Source organism: Rhinolophus sinicus, chromosome 14 (assembly GCF_057876585.1).
Source record: "Rhinolophus sinicus isolate RSI-liver-muscle chromosome 14, RSI-T2T, whole genome shotgun sequence".
In the NCBI taxonomy this organism is placed as follows: Eukaryota; Metazoa; Chordata; class Mammalia; order Chiroptera; family Rhinolophidae; genus Rhinolophus; species Rhinolophus sinicus.
This window is the reverse complement of record NC_142514.1, coordinates 41,719,262-41,741,726: the sequence shown is the minus strand read 5'-3', so window position 1 is coordinate 41,741,726 and position 22,465 is coordinate 41,719,262. Positions and strand designations below refer to the sequence as shown.

At 42.5% G+C, this 22,465-nt stretch overlaps 1 protein-coding gene across 7 annotated transcripts in view; it reads left to right on the top strand.

Annotated features, from left to right (window-relative positions):
* The window catches only part of DAB1 (DAB adaptor protein 1), a 1,099,844-nt gene that overhangs the window by 181,942 nt on the left and 895,437 nt on the right, over window positions 1-22,465 (top strand). For all 7 annotated transcript variants that reach the window (XM_019742545.3, XM_019742544.3, XM_074334774.2 and 4 more), the window contains one exon: window positions 4,793-4,916. The gene's annotated coding sequence lies outside the window, so the exon portion shown is untranslated. The remainder of the gene's footprint in view (window positions 1-4,792; window positions 4,917-22,465) is intronic.

The following is a 22,465-nucleotide window of genomic DNA, read 5'->3' as shown; positions in this document are numbered from 1 at the left end:
TTCCACAGAGGGATATAGCCAGCTAGTCAACCTCATAGGGAAGAGCCAGTAGAATAAATACTCTGACCTCACGCCCCTCTTTCCATGTCATTCCCAGCCAAACTCAGCTGGAAACTAGAGGACCTGGAACCCTCTCTGTGGCCCAGGCAGAGGAACCTGCAGGGGCGCAGAGAAGATTGGAAAGGTTAAAGGTGGCTTGGAATGACAACTAGAAGCTATCTGATACAACGGGGTCAGCCAAACCCAGTCCCGACAAAGGGACAATAGTAAATTGAGGGAGATATGAAATGATCTGATGACTTGGACTGACAAATGTGACCTGAAACAAGAGGAAAGGAGGAACTGAAGCCAGGGCAGCAAGGGTTCAGATAGCGGAAGCCTCCCTGGGACTTTTGCAACATTGGCCTGGCAGTGCCAGGTGTTCAGTTGGTACCTCTCTAATATAGATCCAATCACACCAACCCCAGCCATGCTGCACAAAAGAGCTTGAATTCCACCCTGAAGGTGGAAGAAGAATTTTTAGCAGGGCACATGCGTGATCTCTGCATTGTGGACAGGTGGCTGAGCGGTGAAGGATGGCTAGATGGGCCTGGTTCAAATTCCAGCTCTGCCCTTACTGACTTAGGACGTTTCACAAGTCCTTTAACCTCTCTGGATCCTAGTTTTCTGGTTCATAAACATGGCTGGCAACCCCTGCTGTCTGAACATGAGGATTAGATGAGATAGACATTTTACAAAATAAAAAATGATCAACGTAAGTTACTAGTACACAGCTCAACAATTGCTTTTAGTAAGGAATAGGAGTGAGAAGGGAATTATATCCTCGCCCCCCACCCCCACCCCATCACCCCATACAAACACACAGATACATGCCAGGCATTGTACTTGAACATTTTACATGTAGTATTCCATTCATTCCATGCAATAGCCCCTGAGACAGCTATTACCTCATTTTACAGAAGGGGAAACAGAGGCCTATTTTGATTACCAGTTATGTGCCATGCACTGTGCATGGAAGATATGAAGGCAAGTAAGAAATAGTCCTGGCCTTTAGGAGATCATAATTATGGATGCTTAGGTCATTTAGAGCAGTGCTTCTCACATTATAATGTGCACACAAATCACCCACTTGGCATCTTGTTAAAATGCAGATTCTGACTCACTAGTACTGGAGTTGGGCAAGGGATTCTGTGTTCCTAACATGCTCTTAGAATATCCAGAATATGTTGATGGTGTTGGTCCGTGGACCAGACTTTAAGAAGCAGAGTTTAGAGGGTCAGATTCAGCATGTTTGTGCACGTGCGTGGGTGTGCACACACAGACACACATGCTTTTATCAGTACTTGCAGCCGTGATAAATTGAAGCAGAGGGAATATATTTTACAGCAATTCCAGCTTTAGGAAATGGGAACACAGAAGGGGACAACCATGTGCCCTAATATTTGTCTGAATAGCAGCTACTAAGGGCAGGCATTCTGCTCCGGAATCTAAACCTCCCCTTGTTTGGGCTGAGCAGAATATTGTTTTTCTGCCCCTTGGATATATCCATTATGAGCTTTGATCAAAGCAAACCTTTCCCTTTGAGGCTTAGGGCACATGTTAATGGCTTTGTTACTGGCATGTATCTGCATATATTTGCAAAGCAATTCAGCTACTTCCGAGGGGGGAGGAGGGATCGGGGCTAGTGCTTGAGCCTAGGGTGTAAGATCTCTCTAAAGCTGGGTCCTCAGCATCTCATTATAAAGGAAATCCAGCCGCAGAGAGCTGGAGCAGTCCTGGGGATTGAAGAAACTAAGAGTCGAGATTCCAGCTGGTTAGCTGGATGAGTATTCCCAGATTTTCCCTGGAGATGTTTTTCCACGGGGAGTTTTGTCACTTCAAGTCCTGCTTCCCCCTCTTCCCATCCATTTTACCCACTGCTGCCCAAGTCCCTGTAAAAGCACTTCTCTGAACAGGTCACTCTTGCACTCAAAAGACTTCCCAGTGTTCTCCTATATACTATATATATGGGAGAAAGTGAATCTTTAACAGGACACTCAAAAGCCTCCCCACCTAACCAGGTCCCAGTACGGCATCAGCTTCCCTCCCCTGCCTCCTCAGATATCCATGCTCCAGCCAGCCTGCAGCATTGCTTTGTTTTCTTTAAGCCTTATAAATGTCCACCTTTGAGAGTTTGGCTTGTGTCCTTACTTCAGTGAGTTGCCTTCTCCTCACTTTCTTCACTGATGTCCAAGTTCTCTTCACCTTTCAAAATCCAGCTCAAACCCTGCTCCCTCCAGAGAATCTTCTCAGAACTTCCTATCTGGAGAAATTCTTTCCTCTTCTGAACTCCCTAAACATTTTATTCATAACTTTCTTATTGCATGAAGTTCTTTATGTATTAGGACTATCATGGGCCATTGCAGGTGTCCATGCCTACTCATACATTCATTCACACACACACACACACACACACACACACACACACACACACACAAGGTCTGACAATTAAGTTTGCGAACTCATCCTAGAAAAAGTGCTACATACCTCATTGCTGAATATCACTAGGGTCACCTTTGAAGCACTCCCCTTGGGAAGCTATGCACTGATGCCAGCACCTAGTCCATCATTCAAAACAATTTTGGAACTCTTTTTCTGGAATGGCCATCAGAGCTGTCTTCGTACTACCCTTGATGTCCTGAATGTCATCAAAATGCCTTTCATTCAATATTTCCTTTATGTTCGGGTAAAGAAAGAAGTCATTGGGGGCCAGATCAGGTGAGTAGGCAGGGTGTTCCAATACAGTTATTTGTTTACTGGCTAAAAACTCCCTCACAGACGGTGCCGTGTGAGCTGGTGCGTTGTCGTGATGCAAGAGCCATGAATTGTTGGCAAAAAGTTCAGGTCATCTAACTTTTTCACACAGCCTTTTCAGCACTTCCAAGTGGTAAACTTGGTTAACTGTCCAGATGGTACAAATTCATAATGAATAATCCCTCTGATGTCAAAAAAGGTTAGCAACATCGTTGCGATAAGTTTGTGAAATTAATTGTCCCACCTCGTATATGCAGTGGGACAATTACTTTCCCGAACTTGTTACTCATCTGCTTAATAAAACTTTGAATGAGTGTATGAATGAATGAAAGATGAGGCTGATGGCTTCTGAACTGTGATTTCATGGCAGCATATTTTCCAATGTGTTTGCTCGTTCTCTATATATTTATTGAGTCCTGCTCTGTTCCAGGCACCAAGTTCTAGCAGTACAAAGGTGAGCGAGCGGAGTCCTGGCCACACAGGGGCTGTTCTGCGGATAGGGCCATCTCATGTTCTTTGTTTAATTAAGTTGGCTACACTCCAACTAGTTGCTTAATAATAAATGATTTGAAAAATCAGAAAACATCTGATATTTTTACAGATCAGTGACCTGTTAGATGAACAGGCTAAATCTTGTTTAATCTGTGCTTCTGTTCATCAAAGCAGTCTTTTGGTGTAGAGTGTGACAGCAAATTGGATTGTACTTGCATTGTGCCGTTTGTCTCCTCATCTTAAAAATAACACTACTGTATATTTATGGTAAAAACCTTTTTTTATTTATGGAAATAAAAAAATGAATAAAAATCACCCATAATTTCACAAAAAAGAAATCAATGGTATGTTAACAATGATTGTTAACATATCTGCTTTCAATTTTTTGTTTCTGTTTTTAGGAATATGCACACACAAACACAATTCAAACCATACTTGTCGTATTCTGCTGTTACTTTTTTTTTTTACTTAATATTGCACTTTGAGTATTTTTCCATATTAAAAATTCTTAAAAATAATTTTTTATTACCTTTACTATTTTATTGTATGGGTATATCATCATTTAAACCAATTCTCCATTATTTATAAAAGCTAAAAAGTAGAGACAGCTATACTATGCATCAAAGTGTATGCATCCATCAATATTTTTATGCATTAGTATTTTTCCTGATCTGATCATTTTGTTAGCATTCTTGAAGTCGAATTAGTGAGTTAAAAAGTATGAACGTTTTTAAGTCATTTCTTTCCCTCTTTACTGATTTTTCTTTTTGTTTCTCAGAGATGGTTAATTCTTCCAATCTCATTTGGTTGAGTCTGGCCTCAATTATTAAATACCCTTTTGTAATTAACACCGAGCCTGTGGGCTGTAAGCCCCTCTCCCTCATTAAGGCACATCAAGTAGTTTCAAGATTGTTTTTGAGACAATACCTCCATTCATCATTATCTATGCTGCTGGCTAATGTTGGGGGTATTGCTTTTTTTATGGCCCTGGGTGATGGATAATTGTAACAGAAATTATAAGTGGACTTGACATCACAAACACTGTTTTTAGTGTATACAACCTACATTTTGATCTTTTAACTGAAATATACTGTAAGTACTTCTCTTGTTTTCAGAACCGTAAAAGAGTTCCCACCGAGGCTGCAGTGAATGAGCTTGAATCACCAGCTTCTCATTGCTTGTTGGGATAAGGGCTGCCCAGCCATGGGCTTCCCAAGGTTCTGGTTCTCAGCTTGGTTCAGTATTCATGCAGATTTATAGAACAGAACTACTGCAAATAATGAGCATTGATTATTTTATGAGGTTGCTGCGTGTTTAAAGTAAGGCTGTGTGTAAAATACCTAGTTTGTTGATAGTTGTATCACTTTTCATCACACAATGATCCAGGAAAGAAGGCATTATTGTTATTGTTACCATTTTAGAGACCCGGAGAAGTGAAATAAATTGCTGAAAGCCACAGAACTTGGAAGAGGAGCAAAGATAATAATTCAGGTCTTTCTGATTCCAGAGTCGCCATTCTCAATCTTGACGTCAGAGAGACACAACCTCTGGGAATTTTACAGCCTGTAAAACAACCAACAACAACAAAAAAGTGGAGAAGGACATAGAGGCATCTACTTTTATTTACCCAGGTAAGGACATTAAAGAAAAAAGTTGGCAATGGCTAGTATCCTTATTTTATCAAGAAAGGTAATCTTAATATCATAAAGGTATAAAGAACTTAACCTCAGATTGAAAAAAATTCAATCCATCCGACTTTAAGAAAACATCACAAGTAGACCTTCTTTTTCTCATTTCACCCAGAACAGTGCTGTCTTTGTCACAGATAAATGGCCTTTGACAACCACACCTCTGTACTCTATCCTAAGTTATTTCCCACGATCTAGGCCAAAGCTTTGTCACACATCCAAGGCAGGGATTGGATCGAATGGTATCTAAGATCACTTTTCAATTTTAAGGCTGGTTTTCGAGTTTGGCCCATTTCTCCTTCCATCCTATAGACAAAGAGAGGACGCTAGCCTCATGTGCGATAGCTGTCAGGTCAGCAGCCGCTGATCTATCAATTTTGCCCTCGACAGGAGCAGGCAACTTGCGAATTGACCTCCAGGAAAAGAATGAATGCTTAGTGATGGCAAATAAGCTGCTTTGACTATTGGGAAACAGAGCACACATAAGTCTCCTGTGGATCTATATTCCTTAAGGAAATTCATCAGGGAAGAAAGGCAACTCATGGAACATAACTCTGGCTTTTTTCCCTCCTGAGGTGAATACCCTTTAGAAATGGAAATGGCCCATGAGATAAGTTAGCTGAAGGACTCTTTCACTTTTCCACTGACCCATAAATCAGGAATCTTCCATTGTCCAGGCCTGTGCTCAGTTGTTCACACATTAGTAAGAATAATAAGAAAGAGCTAAGATCAAGTACAAGTTAGTATTGTGAACAGGATACATTCTGATGATGTGCTGAGTTCTTAGCGTGTTGAACCCTTATAACAGCCTTTTGAGGTCACACCGCCATCCTTCTCACTTACAGATAAAGGAAAGGAGACACTGAGAGGTGGAGTACGTTGACCCCTCATCCTGTCACTAAGAAGTGGGAGAGGTGTGGAAGCACATCTTCTCCTAGCCCAGATGTGTGTCTCCAGAGCTCCGGCGTCTAAGCAGTGCGCTGCGCTGCCAGGCCTATTCTCAATGCCCTGTTTCCTTATCATTTCCAGATTTGGCCACTAACTGTCCAACTTTCTTATTTTCCCCTTTTGGTAGAAAAATAGCCTGCATCAACTCAAGTAACATGTATATATGAATCTTACCGTGGACCAGATTCAGAGCTCTGGGGACACAGATGCAAAGGGCAGGCCTCTGCCTTCAGGAAGTTCCCTTTCCACGAGGGAGACTTGTACACAAAGGGCTGGGATATAAAGCAGTCTGTAACAGAGGCATTAGAGATGACGCATGAATAAAATGCCATTTGAGCTACCACCTGGAGGATGCGTGTTAGTGGCAGTGCCCTCCAGGTGGAGGTAAGAACAGGAGCGATGCCTGCTGTCAGAAAAAGGCCCACTCAGTCTTTGTGGTGGTTGGGCCATGGGATGTATGTCAGTGATTGTGGTGAAAGATGGTGCTGCAGTTATCCAGGGGTCATATCTCAGAGGGACTTGGATGTCATAAGAGGAGATTGGATTTTATTAAGTAGGCAATGGGGAGACCCTGAAGGTGTTTGCACATACAAGGACCATTATCAGAACTGAATTCAGGATAAATCCATCCCAAATGGATGGTCATAGGCCTTAGAGATTCTCTCTAGTTCATCTAAATTTGACAGGAGACAAGAGAGAGAAACCAAATCTGTGAACCTCAGGTGATGGAATTTCAGACACCAGGGCAGATCCATGGGTCCCCGTCCCCTTAATCAAACCATTGAGATGGGTAGTCCCCAAATGCGGTCAGACAGCTGAAGTGCTGGGAAGACCATTAGAAATCCAGATTCCTGGGCTCTGCCCCCTCAAGATCCTGATTCAGAAGATCAGGTCTCGGGCCTGGGAATCAGTGTCTTCAAAGCTGGCCAGCTGATTCTAATAACTACTGCCATACATAACGACATAACTACTTCTAATGGATGCACTGAAGTTACTTCTAGCAATGTAAGAAACTTTGTTTAAAGAAGATTATCTCTGAAGCCCCCCAAAAGGGTTTATAATGAAGGTGTGTGTTAGTCAGCGTTCTCCAGAGAAACAGAACCAATAGGACACCTACACTCACACACACACACACCCTATTGGTTTTGTTTATTTATTTTGTATTTATATATTTACATATATTTATGCATAAATAGGCTTTAACATTTATTTATATAAATATATATATAAAGAATAAATATTTATAAATATATATATTTGTGTCAGCTCACAGAATTATGGAAGCTCTGCAGTAGGCAAGCTGGAGATCCAGGAGAACCAATGGTGTAGTTCCGTCCTAATGGTGGCAGATACCAGCCCCAGGAAGAGCTGTCACCTCAGTTTAAGTCAGAAGGCAGGAAAAAAACAGTGCCCAATCTCAGTGCCGTCAAGCAAAAAGAAAGTCCCTCTTACTCAGACTTTCTGTTCTACTCCCGTCTTCCAGCTGGTTGGATGAGGCCCACCCACATTAGCAGGGGCAAAATCTGCGATACTCAGTCCCCCCGTTCAAATGTTAATTTCACCCAGACACAGCTTCATAGCTACACCTGACATAGATGCTTATAGTGATATCTAGTTGCACGAGACACAAAGAGATGAGCTAAACTGTGCAGGGACACAGAGGAAGGGACAGGGCCAACTCCAACCCAGGGATTCTTATATGATCTTTCCACTGTATAACACTAGTTCATTGTAGATTAATTACAGGCAAAGCTTTCACACTATCTTCCCCTGACCATCAGCAGTTTTCTGAACTCATGACTATGTCTATGGCTATCCCTACAGATAGGAGACACACAAATTAACAAGAGAAAACCAAGAGCTATGCTTGTACTTAATGCTACTAACAGGCAGCGTAATTACAAGACAGCTGAGAGTGTTGCTTGACAAAGAAATTAATAAAAAAAGTCTCATGCCAGTTTCAAGTGTAAATTAGACACCAGAAGGCAAGGAGACTCTGGGTTTGACAGTTGTGGGATAACAACCTTGAAATATACCTACACTAAAAGGGCGCTTTGGAGGTCTGTGTTTTGGACATGGTTAGAGACCATGCTAATGAACCATCTTAATGTTCGTATTGTTGTAGGACCCGTCTATATTTCTCTTAAGGCCAAGCTGTACCACAATTGGGAAAACTGCTTTGTTAGATATGGGGTTCTAGTCCATTTTTATGCTTGACGTAGTTAAACAAACCTGTCCAGTTAATCAGAAGTCATTAGACTAATATATAGTTGTTTGTCTCATAACATTTTCTCACAAACTTTTATGAGTAGATGTGTGTAAATTATTCTGTGTATTTCTGTTTTGGTTTGTATTTCTTTCATTTGACAGCTATTTATTGAATGGTAAGCTTTGCTAATAACTACAGTTGCAAAGACAAACTAGAGTCCTTGCCATCTCGTAGCTCACCATTTTGTACAGTGGTTCTCAGCTCTGCTACATGTTAGATGACCAAAGAACATTTAAGAAATGCCAGTGCCTAGGCCCCAACCCAGAGATCCTGATTCCCTTGGTCTGGAATGGAGCCCAGGCATCAGTGTACTTTAAAGGCGCCCAGTTGATTGTAACACACAGAGCCCAGATCTGGTGGGAGAACAATTGTACATCCATATAAGGTGCACTGTATTAAGTACAGGAAGAGACGTATGTGTCACTAGCCGTGAGGTAGGATTGCTGAATTCCTCCAGGAAGGATCTGGACAGGTCTTATTGGAGCTGTTCTTTATATTTGAGGGTATCCGAGATGTTCATTTTTAATTGTTAATAATATTTTATTGTATTATTTGAGCTGCATCTTGGAGCATGGTTGATGAAAAGGGAAGGGGAAGAGAATACCATGTAGAATATGCTAAAGGCACTTAGGGGGAAAAAAAGTCAGTTTCTTCAGAGACTTTTAAGTTGTTTAGTTGGGCGGAAGTGTTGAGTGGTTGAATTATCATTAGTTCTTTCTTTCGAACAATATTACTGGGTACCTGTGCTGTGTGATCATTGTGTTAAGTGCTGTTCGGGATTCAAAAATAAGACAAAAGAGATCCTACCCCCAACAAATAGATATTCAAGGAAATATATTATGAACGAGGATATATTGGCAGCATTGATGAAGGTAATATAGTCAAGGTAGTAACTTGACTAGATAGTGAAATATAAAAGAACTGGTATTCCACAATGAAGGACCTAATTACAATTATGCAGATGTTTAGAGGAAATGGCCTAAGGTTGAAAGAGTGGAAAGGAGATGAGTGATGAGATTTCCTGTAAGAATGATCTTGTGAAGTCCCACCAACTAATGGGGGAGGAGTGGGAGCCGAGATGTACCTCCGACCTCATACCTGGTGAGAGGTAAGGGATCTGCCTTCCCACCTCAATCCCAGAGGGAACAGCCTGTGGTGGGAGCTTAGTGAACCGGGTTCTGACCTCCTTTCTCCCCAGAAGAGAGGGAGTCGGGGTCAGCAAACTTATTTTGTAAAGAACCGGGTAGTAAATTAGGCTTTGCTGGAAGCATGGCCTCTGCTACATATTCTTTTTTTTTTTCCAGCTTTTCAAAATATGAAAACCATTCTGAGTTCTGTGGGCTGTAGTTTGCTGACCCTTGATCTCGGGGAGAAACAGCCTGACCCATTTTGAGTAGGGAGTCCGGAAACACGGATGAAGAAGGAGCCACCAGCTCCCACCAGGGTAGGGAGGTACAGGCAGGGTGGCCATATGATTTCTTATCCAAACAGGGACACTTGGGAGAGTGAAAGCGGGCACTACCAACCAAGTAACTGAATGAGTCATAACGCCAGGGCAACAGGACTAAACCAGGACTGTCCTATGCAGACTGGGGTGAGTTCTCAGGGCACTTAGCATATGGATGAGGGATCTGCAAGCCACTAGTCTCCAGGGATGGGGACCTCTAAACTACGCTGTCCATTACGGTCGCCACTAGCCACATGTGGCTGTTGGGCACTTGCGATATGGTGTGTGAATTGAGATGTGTTGAAAGTGTAAAATATACCTGAGTTTCGTATTAAAGACTTAGTATGAAAAAGAGAGTGTACACTATCTCATGAGTAATTTTATATTGATTGCCATGATCATTTTAGACATGTTAGGTTAAATAAAATATATTCTTTACATTAATATCACCTGTTTCTTTTTACTGTTTCATAGGGGGCTACTAAAAAATTGAAAATTACATTGGAGGCTCCCATGCATGGCCCATATTATATTTCTGTGGACAGTATTGTTCTAAAGAGTCCTCAGAATTGCTCATCAGACCAAGAGGCAGCCTTAAACATTTGCAAGACCAAGAAACGCTAAAGCCAGTTTGCCTTACTATGGCAAGCACGAGTAAGATCATGCCTGCCTCTTCTTCCTCCTCCTTTTGCAGCTCCCACCCCTGGTTGGGGAAGAGGGGAGAAAGGAAGAGGGGAAGAAACCATATTTAGCTCACAAGCAGATCAGAGAAATAAATCAAAAGGAGCTTGAGCCAGCCAGGCCCAATCCCTTTCCCTCTGTGAGTCCCGATCCTAAAATGACCAGAACTGAGAGATGTAAGAGCAACACTAAATCATGGTCAGGCTTTGATTTATCTCTTGGACTGGACATTCTCATTTCTGAATTGAAACTGCATTGGTGATTTAAAGATCTTGTGGCCCTGTCTGTTCCCTAAGAGTGAGCAGGAAAGTCATGGAATTTTAATCTAGGAGCAGGGAATGACTACCCCACTGAATATATTTATTTTCTATTCTATTATTTATTTCTTAAGCTTGTACTGTGAACATTTTGAAGCATGCATTAAGGTAGAGAGAATAGTATAATTTATTCTGTTTTTCAAACTCCCATTTGCCCATTATCCGGTTTCAACAATCTCGACATTTTGCCAATTTTGTTTTATCTATTATCTTTGTTTGGGCAGTTGGGGGAGAGACTCAAGTATTTTAAAGCAAACCACAGACATTATATTATTACACTCAGAAATACTTTGGTTTACAAAGGATAGTGATTTTGCTTTTAACATACTGATTTTATTTTAAGGGGACAACAGGAACTTAAAAAGCAAGTGTATTTCAAATAGCTAGTAATAACAGTAACAGGCAAACTGCAGGGACCTTAGAAATCATTTGGTCCTGTCCTCTTATTGAAGCTGAGAGTGGGGAAGTGACTTTCATGGAGTCCCTGGAGTTCTGGGACTCAAACCCAGTTCACCCTCACAAGACACAAGCCCACTCACTTGAATCTCACTTGGAGAGATTTGAACTTGGCTTCTGTAGGGCCCTGGAAGTGACTCTCTCTAGCACCTCCAAGGCTTCCCCTTTGTATTTCAAGGAAATAACATTGTGAATGAGGATATATTGGCAGCATTGATGGGGATGATGATGGAAGTAATACAGTCAAGGTAGTAACTTGACTAGATACTGAAATAGAAAAGAAATGGTATTCCACAGTGAAGTGCCTAGTTATAATTATGCAGATGTTTAGAGGAAATGGCCTAAGGTTGCAAGAGTGGACATTTCTGTCCTGTAAGCTGAGAATCAAAGCGGAAGCTCCTCAAATATCAGTTGTAATTTTACCAGCAGATTGAGTTTGGAGTCTGCATGGGGCAGTTGTTTGGCACTTAATGTCTTGGAGAGCCCTTGAATAACACTTCAGGGAAAAGTCAAGAGGCCAGCAGATCCTTAAGTCACCCAGGTACTTTGAGGTTAGAGGCTTGGCTTCTGAGGAAGGATTTTATAAAGGCCTTTGCCCATGGGCTCTCTCTAGGTTCCTCAGAGAGGGCAACTAATAGCCTGAATTCTCTAGCAAGGTGAACCCTTCTGCCAATCTCTTGGAAGCCATCATTCCTAGACTGTCAGAGGAAAAAAGAAGACGATCTAGACCAAGAGCTCTGTGCCCCTGGTCCCCAGCTCTGGGTTTGTATTGATTACCATGATCATATTTTAGATATGCTAGGTTAAATAAAATATATTGTTTCAATTCATATCGCCTGTTTCTTTTTACTTTTTAATATGTGGCTACTAGGAAGTTGAAAATTACATTACGTTTCCAAGCACAATGGCAGTCTCAGCTCCTGAGTTCACATCACCTCAATTTAATTGGATGCTGCATATTGCTTAGAATTGACCCAGATCATTCCCTGTTGCTCTTTCGGCTCCACTGCTCCCTGCTTTCATTTTATGTGATTTTCCACTCATCCCACTGCACCTACTCCTGCATTTGCCTCCAGACTTCCATTCTTTTAGGCTAGTTCTGCTCTGACGATACAAGTTTCCCTCTTGTCACCATCCTCTGTTTTGGTCTTTTGGTCACATTCCATGCTTTCCCCATTTTTTGAGCTATGGCTATCGCATGCTCACATCCCTCTTGTTTTTCCACTTGATCCCTTGAGGGCTTCCATCTATCCTTATTGGTAGGAATTTGCTTATCCCCATTTAGCAGTCTACCTCGCAATAGCTTTCTCTGGATTATCTGGACTTCTGTGCTGGCTCTACCATTTACTGTGAGCCTGGGCAAATTACTTAACTCTCTCACCTTCAGTGTCCCCATCCATAAAATAGTGGTAACAAAGTAACTACCTCATAGCGTGGTCATGTAGGTTATACACACGCTCAGCTCCTGTGCCTGCTGTGTGACAACCACACTAGGAAGATTAGGTCTAGAGGGACTTCCTGTCTCCAGCATATGCTGGGTTCAAACCAGCCTTTCTCGTAAGCCTCCGAGCTATGGTTTGAGCTTGGCTCACAAGTTCAAATGATCTTCTTTCTATGATAAAATCACTTTCGCAACACTTGCTTTGTGGGTCGGCATCATTTGGGAACTAGCAAGATCCTGGACTCTTTCTTCTCAGGAGACCTCTTGACCCAAGCAGTTTTACAGTTTCTCACTGGGAATCAGCTGTGCTGTCAGGTCACCTGGAGAGAGGAAGGCTTTGTCCACAGGGCCCTCTGTACTATTTCTCTGGAAGGAACCATTCACAGAAGTTTTAGTCTAAGTTGAAGTTTTTCATTTGTTGGACATATAGCTGGAATTTCTTTCAATTAAATACTAATAATGATGAAGATGACGATGATGATGAATTCATAGCATGCAGCCTTCTGTTACACAAACGTCCTTACATGAAGACATAGTCTCTATCCTTAGCTTATTGTCTCGTGAGGAAGCTCAAATATATTCGAAACTCCTTATAAGAATTCAGGAGAAAATGGCTATAAAAAAAAGTAGAAGAAAGAGTGATTTTAGGTAATTAGTGGCCATGAATTCATGTAGAAGTGATGTTTAAGCACTGTCTTGAACACATCCAGTAGAAAAGAGGGAGCTCGTTATTAAGCAGGGTAACCCAGCTTCATGTTGCCTAGGATTACAAGTGGGTATTTCTTATGACTATTGAATTCAATTTCACGTTTCTTATTCTACCTCTTGGGATTATGCAAATAGTCTTCATGCAGAATAATGATTCTATGGTCATCAGAAGAATGAAACAATGATAGCAGTTGGGGAGGTTAGGTTGTAGAGCATGGGTGTCAAAACTTTTTCGAAGTTTTTCACCAAGGGCCATATGAGGTAAAATACACAAACAGCTGGGCCACTCACTCGAGGTGAAGTACGTATAGCCTCACTTGGTTTATGTAAGTAAACTAAATATATTTTTGGAATTTGCTGCGGGCCAATTAACGATGGATTGCGGGCCACAGTTGGCCCGCTGGCCGCAGTTTGGACACCCCTGTATGTAGAGTCTTCTGAATTTGAGAGAGATGTTATTTTTCTTGGAAACAAAGACAGTTATAGGAAACATTAAAAAGAAATCACACATTGCAGCTTCTCTTGGGAGGGGAAGGGGGTTGCTTAGTGATATCTGCTTCTTATTACTCTACTTGCAGTGATTTAAGGTCATAGAATCGTTGACTCTCAGATTGGAAGGGACGCCAGAGTCTATCCATTCAGGATCTACTCCAGGACAGTGATGATGGGGGACCCTCTGCTTAGTAGAAATATTTCAGAAGTGACACTATAGGAAAAATATTGGTCTGAGTATCAGACAGACCTGGGTCCAATTACCTTATTAGTACGTGACATTGAACAAGTCACATCCTGTTGGGTCTCAGATTTTTCATGTATAAAATGGGGAAAACAATGCCTACCTCATGGTGTGGTTGTAGGCATGAGATGAGATAATGTAAGAAATATCTCTGACCTAGTGACTAACTTGTAGTAGGTACTGAATAAATGGTAATTAATAGTAAGTAGGCAATGAATGCTTAGTCTCTTTTTCCCATACTAAATATTTTCTTGCCTTTGGGGTTGAAAAATGGACCACATTACTGATGACGTAAAACTTGTTAATAAGGCTATAAACACAAAAGCACAGTTTTATGCCCTTTCTATTTTCTAAATTTAAAACCTAATGGTATAGCTTTCAAGTCATGGGCATCTATTCTAGCAAGGAATGGGGCTTCTATAGCTGGCCAAAGGAACTTTCCTATAATTTAAAAATAAATAAAATATGAATTGCCCTAGTAGTCTGAATCACCGTTCATTTTTTTGACATCAGAATGTCCCAGCCATTTTAGCATCTCAGAACATGAGAGCTGGGAGTCATCTAGAGGTTATGTTATACATGGGCCATTCATTTTATAGATGAAGAAACTGAGGCCCTGAAACATTAAGTGACTAGTTCAAGATCATGCAATTAGTTTGTGGTGAAGCTGGGATTTAAACACAGGTCTCCTAACTCCAAATCCCATAGCCTTTCCATTGTATCATGTGGCCTCCCCCTAGAATAATAATATTTTCAAATAACACCTTCATCTTACTGCTTCATCTCCCAAGGCAATAATTACACAACTGGAATTTTTTTCCTTCTTTATGCATCAACTCTTACCCTGAATCTTGCCCACAGGAGTTTGACAACACAGTACTGCGTTGAGTTTCTCTAGAAGACTAGAAAGGGTCTGGAGGAGGGAGAAAATGTCAGTGTGGGTTTGGAAACTTGAAGTGATTATGAAAACAATTAACACCTCTTGGTTCCAGAAAAGCGATTGATAAGCATTTAAATAGGAGTTGAAGATCAAGTGAAATGAGTACTGACATGTTTGCAAACATACGTTGACTCAGTTATTCTGGAACATGTTTTCATCTTTTAGAGAAACAAACAACTCTATGGTACGGCTTCAAACTCTGTGTCATTTAACCAAGGCAATCTAAGACCTTGCTAGTTTTGTGTGCCATGTAATAAAAATGAGCTTTTTTGAGGAATGTTTAAGAGGTGTCTCCGTTTGCTTTCAGACGTAGGCAGTGGGTAGGGGATTGGGATGGAAATTTGAAATGATATGAAGACCCTGTTGAAATGCATTCATTCAACCTGTAGTTACCTATCCTGAGCCAGACTTTGGAGTGGATATCAGGAATCACACCACACTCATTCACTTAGTCATTCAACCACTGTGTTTTATGTCTGCAAGATGCTTGAGACAAGATCCTGTGTTTCTTAATAATTTTTATGCTGGTATTTACTCATGCAATAGGTACCTCAGCATCCTGTGTGTTCCTGGAGCTGTGTTATACAGTGCGCATTGTTCTGGATAAGACTGTAGGAAAGAAGAATCTATCTACTTAAGCCCTGTTTAACCTGGCTCTGACCTCATCACTGCCACCAGACCCAGCAGGAAGTGCCACTGGTACTACCATGAACTGGATTTGAAACCAGTTCCCACCATGCCACAGGCATGTGTAGTGTCCCAAGTTGGAATGTGTGACTGGCTTATTTATTCCAGCTCACAGCACTTCCCCGCCTGCTCTCCGAACGCTCTCTTCATCACTCCCTGAAGTTGTTTCTCTCAGTAGACTGGGAACTGCCTTAGAATAAGGAGTTGGTCTTGTTTGTCTCAGTGCTCCCTCCTAAGATCTAGCCAGTAGACTGTACACAGTTTTCCCCTCTCCTTTATTTTTCTTTCTTTTTTTCATTTTTTTTTATTTTTAAAATTAAAATAGAGCTAATATTCAATATTATATTAGCTTCAGGTGTATACCATCATTATTCAACATTTATATACCTAAATAAGTGATCACTGTAAGTCCAGGAACCATCTGACACTGTACCACGTTATCACAATGTTATTGACTATATTCCCCATGCCGTATGTTGTATTCCCACGACTTACTTGTTTTATACCTGGAAATTTGAACCTCTTACTCCCCTTCACCTTTCCTCCCCTTTTTTAATTTTTCAATTACAGTTGACATTCAATATTATTTTACATTAATTTCAGGTATACAGTATAGTGGTTAGACATTTATATAATGTAAGAAGTGATCCCCCTGACTAGTCTAGTACCCACCTGGCACTATACGTAGTTATTACCATATTATTGACCATATTCCGTATGATTTATATTACATCCCCATGACTATTTTGTAACTATCAGTTTATATTCCCTTCACCTTTTGCACCCTGTCCCCCAAGCCCCACACATCTATCTCGCCAACAAATCTAGTACCCATCTGACTCCATACATACAATATTATTGACTGTATTCTTTATGCTATACCCTACACCCCCATGATTACTGTGTAACAACAAATTTGTACTTCTTAATCCCTTCATTTTTTTCACTCACCCCCTAACCCCCGTGCCATCTGGCAACCATCAATATGTTCTCTGTATCTATGAGTTTGTTTATGTTTTATTTGTTTATTTTGTTCTTTAAATTCCACATATAAGCAAAATCACATTGCATCTGTCTTTCCTTGTTTGACATTCCACTCAGCACAATACCCTCCAGGTCCATCCATGCTGATGCAGATGGCAAGAACCCATTCCCTTTCCTGAACGAGCCATATTCCATTGTATATATGTACCACCTCCTCTTTATCCATTCTTCCATCGACAGACACCCATTTTGACCATTTATAAACAATGCTGCAATGAACATATGGATGCACATGTTCTCTCGAAGTAGTATTTGGGTTTCTTCAGATAAATACCTTGAAATGAGATTACTGGTTCCTTCTTATAGCCTTTGTGTTAAAGTCTATTTTTGTTTGTTTGTTTTTTCCATTTTCATTTTCATGAACTATCTTCTTCCATCCCTTTACTTTCAGTCTGTGTGTGTCTTTCAATCTGAAGTGAGTCCCTTGTAGGCAGCATATGTAAGGATCTTTTTTTTTTTTATCCATTAAGCCCTCCTATGTCTTTTGAGTGAAGCATTTAATCATTTACATTGAAAATAATTGTTGACAGATATATAGCTATTACCATTTTATTCATAATTTTGATTATTATTTTTTATTTTAAGTCCCTTTAACATTCATTATAATACTGGCTTGGTGATGATGAACTCCTTTAGCTTTTTTTTTTTTTTTTCAATCTGAGGAGCTCTTTATCTGTCCTTTGATTCTAAATGATAGCCTTGCTGGGTAGAGTAATCTTGGTTTAGGTCCTTGCTTTTCATCACGTTGAATATTTTGTACCAATCCCTTCTGGCCTGCAAAGCTTCTGTTGAGAAATCAGCTGACAATATTATGGGAGCTCCCTTATAAATCACTAGTTGCCTTTCTCTTGCTGCTTTTAGGATTCTCTTTGTTTTTAACCTTTGCCATTCTAATTATAATGTATCTTGGTGTGGGCCTGTTTGGGTTCATCTTGTTTGGAACTCTCTGTTCTTCCTGGACTTGTCTATTTCCTTTACCATGTTAGGAAATTTTTCAGTCATTATTTTTTCAAGTAGGTTCTCAATCCCTTCCTTTCTTTCTTCTCCTTCTGGTACCACTATGATGCAAATGTTGTTACACTTGATTTTGTCCCAGAGGCTTCTTTAATTATCCTCATTTTTTGGATTCTGTTTTCTTTTGGCTGTTCCAGTTGGGTGTTTTATGTTACTTTGTCTTCCAAATTACTTATTCAATCCTCTACTTCATCTAGTCTGCTGGTGATTCCTTCTAGCGCATTCTTCATTTCAGTTATCATAGTCTTCACTTCTGACTGGTTCTTTTTTATGGTTTCTATGTACTTTTTTATGCTTGCTGTCTCTTTGTCACAGTTCTCACTAAGTTCCTTGATCATCCTAATAAAAGTTATTTTGAACTTTGTCTCTGATAGATTGCTTGCATCTATTTTGTTTAGTTCTTTTTCTGGAGTTTTCTCTTGTCCTTTCATTTGGGATGTATTTTCTTGTTTCCTCATTTTGGCAGCCTCTCTGTTTGTTTCTATGTGTCAGGTAGATCTACTAAGTCTCCCAGTCTTGACTGGGTGACCTTATGTAGTAGGTGCCTTGTGGGGCCCAGTGGCACAATCTCTCTTGTCACCTGAGCCAGGCACTCCAGGAATGTCCCTTCTGTGGGTTGTGTGTACCCTCCTGTTATATTTGAGTCTTGATTGCTATTGGCATGTCAGGGGGTGGGACTGACACTCAGGATGATTGACTGTGGGCTTTGGCCATGTCCACAACTTACAAGCTGCTGTGCGGGGGGCTTACCCCACTGAGTGGGATTTAGCCCAGCAGGATCTGGTGCCTGTTGAGACTTCCCTTTGGGTATGCACTTTAGGGGCTAATTGGGCGGTGCTGTACTGTGATCTGAAGGCAACCTCCAAGTATGTTGTTTTGGGGGCCTCTTCCGAGGGTCTCTGGTTCAGGCCCATGTTACCCACTGCCTGTGTTCAGCTGGGGACTACTGGATAAGAGCTACAAAATGATCCATGGTTGTTCTCTATCTCTCCTAACCCTGGAGGTGCGTGGAAGAGGCCACACTGCAAACCTAGGATATCTGCCACCAGTACTTGGCCTAGTGTAGCTCCTGAAAATTCTAGGACACCCTAAAGCCTGCTGCCACCTGCCAGCTCCCTTGAGGTTTAGCTATAGATAAAGCCTTGAGTGGTATACAAGTTGGGTAAGGCAGCGTCTCAGGGAGTCACTACAGTGAGAAGAGTTGTGGTCACCATGTTAATGTAAATTCTGGTTTGGTGCCAGTGCTGAGCGTGAAGCTACTGAGCAAAAGCCTCAGAGCATACTGAGGCCAGTCGCCACCTGCCTTGGGTCTGTGGGACTCTAATAGTTTTCCAAGAAAGCGTGCAATGCAGGCAGGGCTGGCTGCTCTTGGAAAAAGTGCCTCCGGCATTGGGGGAGTTGGGTAGGGTGGGGTCCTAGTGAGTCAGCAGGGCAGAGCTGCGGAGCTGACCAGACCAATCAGATTTAGATTTTGCCATGTCAGGGCGGGCTCAACACAGGAAAGATGGCGCCCACCTGCCGGCTGCACAGGAGGAGGACCTCCTCACAGGGACATGGCGACTGTCCTCCAGCCCTCAACCCAAAGCAACACAACTCAGTCTGCCCCATGTATGTCTCCAACACTTTACGAGTTACTGTCTCTTCGCTGGAGCCCAAAGTGAGTGCCTGTGAGTGGGAGAGTCTGTGCGTGGGCTATTTAAGAGGACGTCTCAGTTTCCCGCAGCCTTCATCTCACCCTAATCAGAATCCCCACTGTTTTTCACAGCCAGATGTTGTGGGGGCTCCTCTTCCCAGCACCAGTGCTCTGGTCTGGGGAGGCCGGTGTGGGGCTGGGGTCCCTCACTCATCTGGGAGGAACTCCTGCAGCTGAGATATCCCTCCCAGTTCTCAACTGCTACACAGAGGTTTGGGGTTACCCAGTCCGCATCTCTGACCCTCTTACCCAGCTTGACGTGTCTTCTTCTTTATATCCTTAGTTATAAAACTTCTCTTCAGCCAGATTTCAGATGGTTCTTCGTTGTAATTTTAATTTGTTCATGGAAGGAGGCAGGCACAGTGTTTATCCACTTCTCCATCTTGGATCTCCTCTCTCCTTTATTTTTCCTTTCCTCCTACCTTCCCTGATTCTTTGCATTCTCCTTTGACGTTCTCCTTTTTTCTCCTTTCCTCGCCTTCTTCCTCCTTCCCTACCTCCCTTCCTTCCTTCATTCTTTCTCATCATTTTTGTTTCTCTTTTTCTATTCCTTCTCTCTCTTACTTTTTATCCTCTCTTTCCTTTCTATCCTAGAAAACACTCAGTAGGTCCCATTCATTGTACTAGGATATATGGAGTCCACAGTACTTGCCCTTTCAGAAATTGTAGGCTCATAGAAGAGACAGTTGTATACGTAAAAAATTGTAGTGCTATCTGATGAGTAATTGCTGGAAATTAGCAACTGGTATAAAAACACAAAGATGGACTCAAACCTGAAATGCAACATGTGGACAAAGTTCCTTATAGAATTAAGTACCAATAGTTAGAGTTTGCCAGAAAAAAAGAATATTGGAGTGTGGTGAGGGAAAGATGGGTCTGGGCAGAGGGTACCATATCAGCAGAATCATAGAGGAGTGCTCCTTGGGGGAGCTACAAAAGTGCGTTATGGCCGGAGTCTAAATACCCAGTGAACATTTGTCAAATAAATCCCTGGTCCTGGAAATTCCAAGGCAGCTGGCCCCCAGGCCTTTTCTTGTCAGCTATACCTTTAAGGTCACTGGCCTCTGGGCAAATGCTCCTTCTGTGTCCCTGCTCCAGTGGCCAGCAATTTCATACTAAATATGTTGGTTAAAATGGGCATTGTTGAAGGGTCAGAGAAGTGACAGGAAGTCTCCTGCATACAGTCTGGGAAAGGAACAGGGCTGTGGGAGGGGCTAGGGAGATAGGGCTTGTTACAAGGCAGTAAGGCCCAAGGCTTGGGAACTCAGAACTCTCTAAGATCTATGGACATTAGACAAGGCTGTATCTAGAGATGCTGGCAGCTGGAGAGTAGCCCTAGCTACTGAAGGGAAGCCAGAAAGAGAAAGAGGACCTAGGAGGGAGGAATGTAAAGAGGGAGGAAGGGAAGAAGAGAGGAAGAGAATATAAGTGCTGAGATAGGAGGATAAAAACACCTGGAATGGTGGGAAAAGCACAGGCCCTCTGATCAGAGTTACCTTTGAATTCCAACTATGCACTCAATAGCGATCATTTTCTGAGCCTTGGTTTTATCATCTGAAAAATGGCTTAATGGTGCTGGCCTAAGCATTATTGCGGAGAGTAAGTTACACTAAAGTGCCAAGCACAGTGTGTGGCCATAAGTTGTCCTATAAGCGGGAGTCTTTTAAGTTTTAGCAACACAGGTAGGCACAGATGTTGCCTGTTACTGGGTTAACTGGCTAGGGGTAGGGGGTCAACAGACAAGAGTGAGGGGGACCCCAAACTTGGGAGAGCTGGTGAATTAAACAGATTAGGGAGACACATGGCATAAGACAAGGGCTGCTCATGGTGGTAAGAATACTCTCAACTACCCACCTGATAATAATCAGAATGGGTTTGCAGATGGAAACCAGAGTGGCAGCATGATTAAATGCTTAAACTCTGTGGCCAGAAACCTGGCTCCAGTCCCGACACTATTGCTTGCCAGGTGTAGGGTGTTACTTAATTTCTCTGAGCTTGACTATCTTTACCTGTAAGGTGGGGATGACTGCCTTGTAGGGCAGTGACGATTAGATGTAATAAGCCTGTGGAGCAGTTAGTATTTGGAACAGAGAAGGCAGCATCCTCAAGGAGGGTCGGGGCTGAGAGCCCTGAGCTACTGAGGACACCTCAGTGTACCCTCCCCTGCCTGCTTCACCTAGAGGGGCTGTCATGCAGGACAGCCTGCGGGGTCTCAGCTCCCGCTCCCCACATAAGAACGCAGGATGTGGCTAGGCCAAAAAGGAACACCCACGGAGCCACAGGTAGGGGAGTCATACCACTGTGGTCTCACTGGAGGCTGGATTCACACGACGTGCGACCTATTGTCCACTTTTCTGCTAACCGACCGACTCCACTCTCCAGCGCAGCTGCAGCAGTTATATCAATGGCCAATTGGCTAACCGGCTACAGCTGACAGTCAACTAGCCACAGCTGATGGCCATCTACTACCCGAGCCAGCACCTTTCCACGTGAGGCCGAGAGCCTGGAAACTGCTCTCCGGGGCTTTGTCCCCACAGGGGTGCTGCCAGTTGGGAGCCTGTTATCTCTGTGACCACGGCAGGGACGATGGATGCCATTCAGTGGGCCCTGGCTCAGGTATGTGCCCTGCTCTCCTTTCCTCACAAACCACATTGCCTTCTACCCCAGTGGGTCACCACGGCAGGTAGCTAGCATGATTCCAGTTTAGAAGTGAGGCAGAGGCAAGGGGGGATTGTGTGACTTGCCCGAAGCTGACATGGCAGGATTTAGACCCAGTCTGCCCAGCTCTAGGAGTACGTTCCTTCAGTCACCCTCCCATCTCCGAGTTGGCAGTGTGATGAGGAAGATGGTGGGGCAGAGGCAGGTAGAGCACGACTCTGGAAAGAGCATCTTGGTAAGCACCCCCAGCACTTGGGTTTTTGCTTGTTTTCTGGGAGAAAGCCCTGCCTGGGCACAGGTGGCAGCCCTCTTTGTCAGAAAGCGGAGAGTGACTCATTTCCACCATGGGTGTTTTAACCGCCTATGCCTGATTGCACAGCTCTCGTACCAATGAGACGTTTGTCATGGGCTAAAGTGAGATCCGGGTGTCATCCTGGGTACTCATTGATTAAG